General features: G+C 47.0%; 1 protein-coding gene across 1 annotated transcript in view; it reads right to left on the bottom strand.

Annotated features, from left to right (window-relative positions):
• The window catches only part of ARHGAP36 (Rho GTPase activating protein 36), a 30,690-nt gene that overhangs the window by 16,938 nt on the left and 752 nt on the right, over positions 1–13,000 (bottom strand). The window lies entirely within an intron of this gene.

Raw genomic sequence — 13,000 nt, 5'->3', positions numbered from 1 at the left:
ACTTTTGACTTCTGTGCATATCTGTGCGAAGTCTGAAGGTCATCCACAGCTGCCCAAGCCATCTTAACTTTTAATGACTCTTCTAATGTGCAGCTCATCAATCATATATACAAATTACCATTCACCAAGCAGAAATATATTATTCACACAGGCTCCATATTTTCATGTGATGCAACAAAGTTAATATGAGATTATGCACAAAAGATCTCAGCTGGAGGGGGCAGATATCAGATACACAATTATAACCCCTCCCAATAGGATATTGTCCCCTCTGGAGCCAAGGAAATAGATAACAAAAGTTTGGGAATGGAGAAGAAAAAGGAGTGGGAAGTCAAGAAAGACAGTGATTACATGTGAATCTGGCAGGAGGAAAGGGGGACGCTGAGTCCAGGCAAAGGTGAGAAGGCAAAAAGGCAAAATAAAGCTGCTGACTCCAGACACACACAGCTACTGTGGCAGTCCCAAGGTTTCAGAGGGGGTGCTTTTAGGAGCCTGGATTGGAAATTCGATCAAGTAGCAAGTTTCTCTTATCCCTGGCACTGGTGGCGCTCTCAAGTACCATGCCCCTGCCCTAGCCCCCCTTCCCCAGGAAATATACACCTTACCCAACCTAGGAGTGTCATTTGAATGTTCAGGATGAGTTCCCCTTCCACTGAAGGAGAGGCTCTCTCTCTTCCCACAGAAAATGGGCTGGATACTGCCTCTTTATACACAGTAGAGCCACAGATCGGGAGAAGGGAGAAGCGGAGGGAGCAACAGTTTGAGCCTGGTTCAATTTGTCCCTAGCATCTATACCATACTTTACCATATCCTTTCTCTTTCTTTCTCTTTCTTTTTCCTTCTCTCAATTTTCCTGCAGTCCCTCCTTCTGATCCTCCTCCCCTTCCCCATGGTAGCATTCTGCCATCGGTTTCCCTACATTGTGATGAAGGGCTGATGTGGGCATGCATCTCTGTGCTTTTTGATGTGTGGGCTTAGAATAATATGCCAGGGCAAGACTTGAGTTGGGGATGGGGTTGTGGGAAGGGAGGAGTAGGTGTTCCAGGAGATGAAAGACAATTTCACATTTTTCTCTCAGGTAACCACCAGCATTTGACCTGGTGCTGGGGATAGCTGTGAGGTGTGATTTGAACCTGGGCACACAGGGAATCAGTTTAGAGGGGACTGGCAGGTTGGGGGATTAAATCACAGTGACTGTCTTGCTAACATAATTACACAGAGACTGCCTCACATATTAGAGAAGGCAGGTCAGTGAGAGTCACTTAGACTCAGTTTTCTCAACTGCAAAATAGGAAAATAAATGCTTGTTTTGCAGCTCTGTGGATATGTGTGGGTGGACTCACATAGCTAAAACACTGAGTCCTTACCTTGCTTCAAAAGCCAAGGGCAAGGGTGGGGAAGAGCTTGCTCAAGGTCAGAACCCAGGTTCCCTAAGCACCTCTGTCCTTGGGAAAGGAGTTTTCCACTTCCAACTGCTGCAGCACTATCCTTGGAGACTTTGGGGGTGGGGGTGGAGTGGGAGGTCCCTTAGGAGCTGACTGACTGCACAGCTAGGAATGCAAGGACTCAGGCTCCCTGCTTCAATCTCTTCTCATCATCACTCAGGTAATCTCCCCATGCCATCTTGGACTGATTCATTGCCACTTTAGCGCCACCTCTGCTGCCCAACTCTGAGGTGGTGACTCACTCTAGCTGGCCAGGGCCTTTGCCCTCCAGGAAAGAAGCTTTCTTCTTAATTGACTGCAGAAGCCTCCGCTGCAGTGAAACCATGCCCTTCCAGGCAGTCTCTGAGATGGAGGGCTTTGAGGAGGAAGGGAATTGATTCTGATCCAAAGCCAGTGCTACCAGCATCACAGTGTTCATAGGGCCTCTACTGGACTCTCCCTCTTGAGGTTCCTTTGGATAATTCCTTAATGCTTCCAAGGGATGCAACCCAGGACAGCTCTTGCTGCGTGTATGTCTGACACTCTGTTAGGCACTAGTGCAATACAAGGCAGCAGGACACATCCCTGGCACCCAAAGAATGAACAGGGGACCTCAAAAAACTCATGGAAAAATAGGATGACAAGTAGGAGTTCCTTTTGATGTAAAAAGAGGCAATTTTGAAGTCCATGCTTAGGTTTTTCATAACATTTATTTTCCACTCATATGAGGAGAAAAATTGCACCCACATAAACTCACACTTTTAATTCTATCTCTACCATCTTTGTGAAGTGCCGTTGTTTATGCTGGGTTTTTACATATTGAAGACTAATAATATTAATATGACACCTGGGTGAGGGGGAAGAAGAATTTGAAGAGGCCAAGTGAGGAAGTCGCTAGAGAGGCAGAGGTGAGAGGTGGCAAGGCCTTACCACAAGCACTGGAGTCACCAGGCAGAACTTCCTGTGACCAGTGAGTGGCACCGCTGAAATACTGGTATGGACAGTTGCCTCACACAGAACACAGGGCTGAAGAAATCAGCAAAGTTCATCACAGTTCTTCATCACCGCTCCTCCTTGCTTCTAGTCTGCCTTGGGGGCATTGGCTGATGGCCAGGTCTCCCAGCCAGCGTCTGAATCCCTTCCTCCAAGCTCTCACAGCTTTATCTCTTTGGTGAATGTAAGGGGGGTGGGGCGAGGATGCAATGGACATCTTGGGCATTTTAGGTGGGATAAGCTATTCCAATGTCACCTCCTTTAAACCTCAGTGTCTTACTCAGGTGCTAAGATAGTCAGCTTCAAAGTGGCAAAGCTGGGACTTAAACCGATAACTCTGAAGCCTGTGCACTTTTACTACAGGTTGTCGACTAGGCACGCGCCGCTGAGGAACGAGGAGCGGGAGGGCTCCTCTCCCTCCACCTCTCTTTTCCTTGCTGCCTAGTTCCACAGAAAAGAAGCAAGCGGAGAACGCCAGCCAAGTGGACACGTGACCGCGGAGCATTTCAGAATGACTCTTGTCGCCCGCACGTGGTGGCAGGGGACCTCAGAGTTTCCCTACAGGGGCTATGCTAACCAGAAGCGCAAAACACCTTCAATGACTCTGCCGCCCCCTGCCGCCCGCGACAGCCCGGTTGGAGGTCTCCGTTCCTAGGAGAGCTGACGTGCCTACGGGAAGATTGTCCCAGAGCTGCCGCGGGCTACACACTGCCCGTGCAGATTGCATGACGTAAAAGGAAAAGAGGGACATTTATAGTGCCCTGGCCCTACTGCGTGTCTGGCAAGGGGACAGAGATTTCTCACAGTCATTGCCTTTTGCGTAGAAAGTTTGTTGCTTTGCAAAATACCTTTCCCAAAGCACACCAAAGCCACGCTAGAACAGGTTTCGCAAAAAGCCCTGTTGCGGAGCTCAGCTCCCAACTGTTTCTAAACCAATTGCCCTTCCCACCCTACCCCCAACCCAAACAAAGTCCCCCGCTCACCAGGTTGGGAGAGGAAACAGCACTCCCCTGGGGAGGGGAGCGGGCAAAGGTCAAAGTGTTGAAGCAGCCCCAGGGAGGGTGCGGGGCGGAGACGCCTCCAACTGGATCTACTGCAAACGGGAGTCAGGGTCCCCTTGGAGCCCTAGCGCCAACCGGGAGATTGCCCGGAACTCGGTGATTTCCTGGTTTCTACTGGATCTGCCTTGACCGAACTAGGAATGAGGAACAGAGGGCAAACTCTTCTCCTTCCCCACTCCAGGTGCAAGTGAAAAGCACATCTGAGCGGGCCATCTGGCCCGCCCATCCCCCTCCTTTCTTCCCCGCCTTCCCTCCGCGCCCCCTTCCCTTCCGCCCAGAGGGAAGGCGGGGGCGAGCCATGTGTGTATGTATGTATGTATGTAAGCGTGTGCGCGCGCGCGCGGGTGCAGTAGGAGCGTGTGTGCGTTCGGTGTGTGGCTGGGTGAGGGGGGTGTGCGCGGTGCATGGTGTAACCCGAATGCTAGGGGTGGTATGTGTTGCCTTTGTGCTCTGCCATGGAGCACGTGTCCCTACGGTGTTTGTGCATGCTTGCAGGTTGTATGTTGCTGCACAATGATAGTGTGACTGAGTGGGTGCGGTCTGGATGTGCATGTGTTTCATGGGTGTTTCAGCCGGAGTTGATGGTCGGGCTATGGTGAGTGTCAATATGTGTGCAGCATGTGTGTGGGAAGGAGGGGATAGAATGTCCATTGGAGCTCATGGACAATGTGTGTGGGTTTTGTGTACCAGTGTGAGTTTGCAGGCATTGTGTGCCATGTGCAATGTGTGAAAGTGCTCCTGAGCAAAGTGTCCTGTGAGTCTACTGAACGGGTGTGCTCAAAGGCTTTTGTGTGTGAAGGTGCTGGGTGTGTCTTTTTCATGTGTTTATGCGTGTGGTGTGCACAAATGTGGCCAATGTACTGAGGGCTGGAGATCTGGTGTGTCTCAGAAGGGGATCCCGCCTGAGTGTATGAATGCAGAATGTGTGCCCATGGTTGTCTAAAAGAGTCCCGGAGACGACTCTGTATGTGTGTGTGTGTGTGTGTGTGTGTGTGTGTGTGTGTGTGAGAGAGAGAGAGAGAGAGAGAGAAAGAGAGAGAGAGATGGGGGAGGAGCAGCAAGAGGGGAGACATTGCTCCAAGACTGGGACAAGGACCCCAAGGTGGGGGCCAGCGCCAAAGCAGAGATCCCTGCTGGCCGGATCACCTTGGTGAGGGTGGGGGCGGTGTCCGCCTGCCCCCTGCTGTGCTCCCCCTGGTCCCAGGCCTGGTGTGAGCTTACCTTGCTGGTTAGAGGAAAGAAGAAGAGGGCACCGCACGGGACTAGCCAGGTAGGACGCTGCGCTCTCCGTGCCGGGCTGGTGGGAGTAAACTGAAAAGATTCTTGGTCATTGACCCGACCCTCTTCCCCTGGGAGGTCTGCCCAGTGGAGCCCAACTGTTTGCTCAGGGCCTGGCTGTTTCCCACCTGGGCTTTGTGTGGGGGAGATCCAGTTGGTTAGAAGCTGTTACACCCCCTGGGACCTCATGACAGACACCTACTTTATTTTAAAAGCCCTAACTCAAGAATCAAAAAAGTTTTTCTGCCTTTCTGTACCAACTCCCTCCCGATGAAGGGTTCCCTCTTCGGAGCCACCAGAATGACACTGTTCATTACATGACACTGATCATTACATGATCACATCTAACTGCAAGGAGTTGTCCCTCCTTTCAAACTCGGAGCTGCTGCACAGAATGCCTGGTCTATACAGTAAGAATAATTCATCATAATCATAATATTACCATTACTGTGAATCAGGACTGTGCTAAGTGCTGTTACCAGAATGATCTCCTTGAATCTTCCCAATGATTTGTGAAGTAGGGAAGTCATTACCACTTTCTAATACTTCATACATGAGGCTCAGAGTTGTTAAGTAATTTGCCCAAAGTCACACAGACTGTTGGAGGCAGAGCTGGATTTGAACTTAGATGTGCTGTGCTTCCTAAAGCTTTCTTTGCTGCCAGGCAGCCCCAGAGTCCCTCCTGCCTCCTGCTAATTATCAAAGTCTCTGTCAAGTAGTATCATTTCCCAATAAGTCTTTTCTTTTAAGTTTGCCCACAGTACCAGGAGTACTAAGCATAATTTCTTTCTTTCTCTCTGAACAGCTGATACTTTCCCCATCTAACTACCTGCTTTGTGTTGACACCCCCAAAGTCTTTAATTACACTAGGCATAGAATTTCTGCAGTTCTGGGAGCTCTCCTTGGGCTGGTGCTGAAAGAAAGAGCTGAGAATGAGCATTTTCCAGCCACAGGGTCAAGGGTGGGAGGTAGCTGGGGTGGAAGTGGCAAGGAATGGAGGTGAGCAGCCAGGGTGGAATAAGGCAAGATTTGTCAGCTCCCCCAGACCCGTTCTTATAGTGGCAGCACCAGAAGTTGGTATGTGGTGTGTGTTTCAGGCAGACCGCTTATTTCTGTATCAAAGTGCACCCAGGAAAACAACTCGAGCCCCCAGCAGAAGAGATTCTGAGTGGGCCCCAGTTTGTAGTGTTCATGATGGGAAGAGCACAGTGCTAGCCTCAAGGAATTCATGCTGTTCTAAGGCTATCGGGGCATCCTCATCAGAGAAATCCAGAATAAAACAATACATTCTAGTAGGGGATTCATTTCGGGGAATAGGGATGGGGGCATGATGTCAGCTCAGTCACAGCTAAAGGCCCTAGCTGGAAAGGTTGGCTTCTAGCTTAGCCCCCAGGGAGCCAGCCTGGACTGCTACAAAGAGGTCAGGAAAGGGTGGAGAGAGGGGGGCCATTCAACTATGGTGACTCACTTCAGCACTTTTCAGGGGGGCAGGGAGAAGCACGATCTAAATTGCCACTGTTATTATTGTGCCCTTTCAACAGGCACAAATGAGCCTGGCACATGGAGGAAAAGCAGTGGGAACATCCATAAAGCTTCCCTCCAGCTGGGTCTCAGTCAACACCTCATCCTGGGTGAGAGGAGCGGGAGGAGGGGACAAGAAAAGCTTTGCTTGAAGTTATTCTGCAGCCAGACTGTCTCCTTGAGGCGGTGGAAATGGGGGCGTGCCATCTAAGCCTTGCAAGGCATAGATTCCCTTGGCTTTATCTCAATGAAGTGTGTTCAAGGAGTTGAGGCAAACTCTGGAATCTCCTCCCTATAGCTGATGTCAAGGCACTAAGTTTCTGGCTGGCAGGGGACCAGGTTGACATCTAACTCTCTTCTGAAAGCACTAGCTTCAGTTTCATCTCCCCCTGCAGGTCTCTCCATTCTCTCATTCCCGAAACACACACACACACACACACTACTCTACTCTAAATCTCTTTTGGGAGTTATAGAGCTGTATTCCTATAACGTGAAGATTTTATGGGTGACTTTTTAGGGAAGGAAGCACTTTGATGACCCTTGATACTCTCTAATGCAAACAACCATTTGCTTGCTTTCATCCTAAAAACAAGAATATATAGGGGCAGGTCATCAAGATGTGTATTTTATTGCGGACACACAGAGAGACACAGTAAAGCCCTCAAAGGTTGGGTCTTTCATCTTGTCTGCAGACTTTGGGATGAGGTAGCTTTGACTTGATGGCCCAGCTTGATCACTAACTTGCTGTGTGACCACAGGAAGGTTGCTTCACCTCTCTGTGTTCGTTTCCTCAGCTGTAAAATTGAGGTGCTAATGCCTACCTTAGAATTATTTGGATGACTAAAGGAGGCAAACCTTGTAAAGTGCCAGCCAAGTACCAAGCACAGAGTAACTGGTCAAGTTCACAGGATTTGTTCATTCCCATCCTCCTTTATTTTTATTTATTTATTTGTTTGTTTATTTTGCATTCTCACATAGCTCAGAATATCTTAGCCAGGGTGCTCAGAGAGTGGAGTTGACTAAGCTGCCAATTTTCCTCATTAATGGTTTGTCTGACACTCTTAAAATAGTCCCTTCTTCTTTTGCCATATTGTTTTGATCAGCCCAATGCAACCCCAGAATAATCAGCCTATAAGTTCAATTCTCACCCTGTAGTTTCTCCTGACAGTGTTAATGAAACACAAGTTTGAACTGTAATACTCCACATGGGAAGGTCTCTGGCTTTCTACTCCCTCTTCACCCAGCTGCAGACGTAGCCAGAATGCCAGCTCAGATTCACCACTGTCTCCTTTTGCTAGACTCTATCCTGCAAACTAAGAAGGGTTCCTAAGGCCATACAACAGCCAACAGCCAACAAGCTGGGATGATGGGGTAGAGAACAAGAGGAGCCCAAGAGGTATACATTGCAGCACCCAAAGTACAACTCTGATGAGTACTTATGCACTTGTTCCCAGTGAGGGGAAAACAATAGCAACCCTTTGACAAAAATAATGAAGTGGGAGAAGACCCCCAAATCTGTACCCCTTCCTCCCTGAGGCTTTTGCTTCCCTCTAGAGACATAAACATGTCACTACATGCTAAAGCTGAATTGGCCCGGGGAGTGGAAGGGGCGGGGCAGGGGGGGAGGTTAAGACCTTGGGATCAGGAAGGGGTCAGGGAGATGGGAGGCAGTGGATATAATGGAAGAGAAGGATAAAGACACTAACAAAACAAAAGGGTGTCATGATTTGGGACAGGAAACTCTGAGAATTGGAACTGGTTGTCAGATAATGCCATTTTCTGGACACTGCCTTTAACATTCTCCCTCTTTTCATCTGTGCTTATCATCCTGCATGCTACCCCTCCCTAACCTGAGACTGCTCTCCCAGCCCTCCACCCCTCAGCAAGACCCTGTATGAGGAATCTGTGATGATTTAGGAGTTTGAGAGAACCTCTGCAGCTCTCAAACCCTATCTGCTTCCAAGGAGGCCGCAGAACCTCCAGTGTGAGAAGGGAGACTGCAGGGGTGACACTTAAGGACAGATGTAATTGCAAAAGGGGTTCCAGAGATGCCCATCACATTTAATGAGGTTCCTTAACACTAAGTTTCCTTCATAGGCAGAGATCTGCCAGCTGTGGCTATTGGGTGCCCATCCCAGGGAAGCCGACGGTTTCTGAAGAGGTGTATCTGAGATGTGACAGGTGCTGCCAAGACACATCAGCTGTGCCATCTACCTCCTTCTGCTAAGATATGTGAGAACAAATGATCCTGCCAGAAGGAAGGCGAGATCACTTTGTAGTGACTCAGAATCTGTGCGATGAGGACACAGGTGGTGTTTGCATTGCCTCTCCCACCTGAAATGCACACCGTTTTGCAGGAAGGAAAGCCAAAGGTAATTAAATGAGACAGAGATCAGAACTGAGGCTTTGGGCAAGGGATCACTAGCATCATATTCACACTGACCTCCTTATATAGGTCTGCAGGACGTATCATGCTAGGAACGTTATCTTTTTAGATTGCACTGAAGCTTGAAGGGGTTGAAAGCCTTGCTCAGCCACTGTGTGACAGTAAGCTAGTTACTGAACGTCTCTGAGCTTTTGTGTTTAAACAGTACCTCACTAAGTTGTCATGACAGTCAAATGTCATACTTTACTATGTAAAATGACTGATGGTAACAAATAATAAATATTTGGAGAGAAAATAGAGCACATGCTTTCTGATACCTGAGCCATAGAAGATATTTGATATAACAACATCTACAGCAATAGTAACTATTATCATTATTACTAATAATCAAGACATGTAGGTCTCTTGACATCATTTTAAAAGATATAATAGGGACTAACCCTGTGGTGCAATAGGCAAAGTTACTTGCAATGCTAGTGTCTCATATCAGAGTGCTGGTTCTAAATTCAGCTGCTCCACTTCTAATGTGCCTGGAAAGGCAGCAGGAGATGCCCTAACATTCTGGGTCTCTGTTAGCCATGTGGGAGACCCAGATGAAGTTCCTGATTCCTGATTTTGGCTTGGCCTATCCCTGGCTGTTATGGCCATTTTGGGAGTATGCCAACAGATGGGAAATCAATCTCTCTCTTTCTCCCTGTCTCACTTAAAGAAATAAACTCTTTTACAAAAGAAATATAACAGTCATGAGAGTGGTTAAGTCACTTGCTCATAGCAACACAGTAAGAGTGGACCTGGGTTCAAACCAATTGTGTTTCTTCCCTCTCTACCCAAATATGAGGGGCACATTTTGTGAACACTAGAAAGATGCTGTTTGCTTGACTCAGTCAATACATTTGAACAAATCTGAACAGAAAAAAATCCTGAGATGAAACTAGCATAGAGGAAATCTAGGTCATTACATAGATTATTTACTTATCATGGATCCTCAATTAGACCTTGAAAACCCTTTTTAAATTTTAACAATAATTTGAGATCAAACTTTATACAGACTTTGGGGGAAAAAAAGAAAAACAATAACTATTACCCCACCAGCTTGATAGAAATCTCTAACCTTCACCCTGTTGATGAAATTTTTTCCAGCCTTTCAAAAAATGTGTTTAACATAGTTACAATCACATCATGTTCCCTGTTACAATGCATTTTTTCATAAACACCCTTTTAATGATTGTATACTATGGAACAAGTGGATATGTCACAGCAATTAGTTAGTTCACATTTCTACTATTGTTGGGCATTTAGCTTGTCCTGATAGATAAATATGAAAACAAAGGAACAATATTGCTTTCCTCACTGTCATAGTAACCCCCAAGGATCTGGCGTCCTGGCCTATCAATGCTCGATGCGCCTTCCGTCACCTGCTATTTAAACTTGGTGAATGTCAGCTCTATTGCTGGAACCTGAGGTACATTTTCAAGAGGATAATTTTCTGGCCAGTTTCAAGCACACAGATTCTGCAATTCATCCTCATGGTCCTGAAAGTGTAAGCTAACTTGGGAACTGAAGCTTAGCATGCCATTTTGTTTCTCATGGGGAAATGTCATTTGAGGTGCAAACATGTCATTCACAAAGGAACTTGGGGAACTCCTGCCAATTGTTGAAGGGAGATGTTTGCCTGACTTCCTGACCAAGCAAGTGAGGTGTCTCACAGACAAGCTTGCCTCAGCTCTAGAAACTGATCCCTACTACAGTTCAACCAGGGCTGACTACAGCAAATCGATTGGGTCCCATCTCTAAGAAGAGATCAGATTTGTATGTAAAGTTGGCTCCAGGGGCCCTTCAGCAGTAAAATTTTGGCTGCTTTACAGAGGTCCAATTGTTTGAGGCCACATGCAATGCCAAGCATGAACTGGGGAGAGAATTTCAAGTTGGCCAAACATGCTGTCCTGTTCCCTAGGAAAGATGGTTTTTCTGGGACCCCATTTGCCCCAGACTTCAAGGATGTCTCTCCCCAGATGCCCACATATGGTTGTCTGTTACCTACTGTGACCCTCAGGTTACTCTGACATGCCAACGATAGGATGCCCGTGTGGGCAAGAGGGATAGAGTGAAGAAACATGTCGATTATCTCCCCTCTTCTGCCTAGTTAGCATCCAGCTAACACTCCTGTCCCAATCCTTGAGGAGTTGCAAAAGGAGTATGAAAAGAGGCACCAAAGATGATTATAATCCCAGGAATGAACAATAGTTACTCCTAATGCTACCCTCACATTCTATAGCATTTCTTGAAGGATGATGAAGTGGGCTCTTACCTGGTCAAAACCTCTATACTCAAGGATTATTTATTTCAAACTGATGTGACTTCAGTAAGTAAACTTGTATATGTAAAGTTCTGTGAGTCTAAGGGGCTATCATATGAGAAGCATTTTGGCCACAAAGTTCATGGAAAATGGAATCACATGATTATTTACTTAAAAAAAAAGAGAGATCCAAGTCTACAGGAAGGTCATGTAGGTGTGCCTTATGGGAGAACTATGCATGTATCTGAAGAATTTGGGGGAAACAAAATTAACTTACCTTTCAGGTTCCTTTTATCAGAAGTCCCCTTGTATTAACTTCTCTGGCAAGGTAATAGAGCGGTGCCACAGGACATATAGGCGACAGGGTTCACAGACTTGGGAATGCACCAGTAACTGTAAAGTAGTCTCAGTTCAAATAGAAACTAATATTGAATGCAGACTCAGAAAAGAGCTTACTTCTTTTTTTTTAAGAATGGCTTAATTGAAAGTAATTCCAATATAAGTAAATGTTTTGTGTGAGTTCCGTGACATGAATGTAGAATCTGTGAGAGGAACATACATGTGAGATGTGTAAGTATACTATATTGTGTGAAGAAGGTAACAGGACACATAGAAAGTGTGTGTGTGTGTGTGTGTGTGTGTGTAGGGGGCGTGTGGTGTGTGTGTTTATGCCCTGGCACGTGGCTTGTGGCATGAGAGTGGGGTGTGTATGTACGGGTATATTTATGGCTATGTATGTGTGTACTTGGGGTGTGGCATAGGTTCCAAAAGAGGGAAAGTCAGCCCTCCAGGACTATATTTATAGGGGCACAGCTGGAAATCTTCTTTTGGCCAGGTCATCAGGCATTTATAACTTGGAGCATGTTCAAAGAAGAACAGTGAGATGTCGGTAGGAGCCTTGCAGTGACGTCACATGTGAAACAGATGAAGTAGCTGGAGAGGCCTGGCCTTGATAAGAATAGGAGTAAACGGAGTGGGAGGAATAGAGAGGGACTACACTGTTCCCTAGGAAGGAGAGTCATGAAGGTCAGTGCCAAGGCCAGATTCAGAAGTTCCCAGGACAAAGATTTGAGCTCTGTTAAATGCAAAGCTTTCAAATGCTACTAAACATCATTGTTTTTAGATGAAGCTGCATGGTGTGATACATACTATCTCCCATGAGATTGTTAATCAAGCGGCCTTCATATCTCTTTGCAGTCACAGGACAATCTTGCCGGCCAGGTAGGGGTGGAGTAGTTTTATCCATACTCTTTTCAAAGGTACAGTATCCATCAGCCCTTAGTAGGTCCCTAATGAAATTCCAAGATATTTTAAAATGCACTAAGATCACATCAACTGAAAAACCGCATGAAAGAAAAAAAAAATCAACTGCCTGTGTCCATGCAGATCTCTCTGCTGAGAGCTTGTGGCCTGCTAGGGATTGCACCTGAACTGGCTAAGCATGCACACTGCAGTGCCCTAGCAGGAGGTCAGACTCCTGGGATGAGTCTCAGCAGGGTGATGGAGCTGGCAAGAAAGCAAAAGAGATCTCTGCTGAATTAAGTGGCCCAAGGCCCTGGCCTCCCTCTTTCTCCTCCCCTACCCATGAGGAGGCAGAGGAAAGAGGAGACAACCCCAGGTTTAGTCTACTGCTGGCTGTGGACCAATGACGCACTTCCACCAATATAGATTTTGGAGGTGGAGACTATGGAAAAACAGGTGGCATGGGGGCAGGTGGCAGCCCAGAAGGGGTGGGGCTAAGAAGGGAGAGTGAAGGACAACGTGGGTGAGGAGTCTAGGGAATCTCAAAAAGAAACTTCAAGTTCCCTGGAACTTTAAGGAGGAAAAAAAAAAGTTCTCTAAAATCCGTTTTGTAGAAGCAGTTCCCAGAAAGGGATGAAATGTCACCCACATACTTACCCCCAGGTTGTGATCTCCGCAAAGGCATAGAGAAACCAAGCATGGTCTTAAGTACCCAAGGGAAAATAAGGACCAGAGATCCCAGGCCTCCTCTGTCAGAAAGTCTGGGACAATGGACAGTTAGTGCAGAACCTAAACCGAC

This window comes from Ochotona princeps, chromosome X (genome assembly GCF_030435755.1).
Source record: "Ochotona princeps isolate mOchPri1 chromosome X, mOchPri1.hap1, whole genome shotgun sequence".
Lineage (NCBI taxonomy): Eukaryota > Metazoa > Chordata > Mammalia > Lagomorpha > Ochotonidae > Ochotona > Ochotona princeps.
This window is presented reverse-complemented; position numbering and strand designations above follow the sequence as displayed.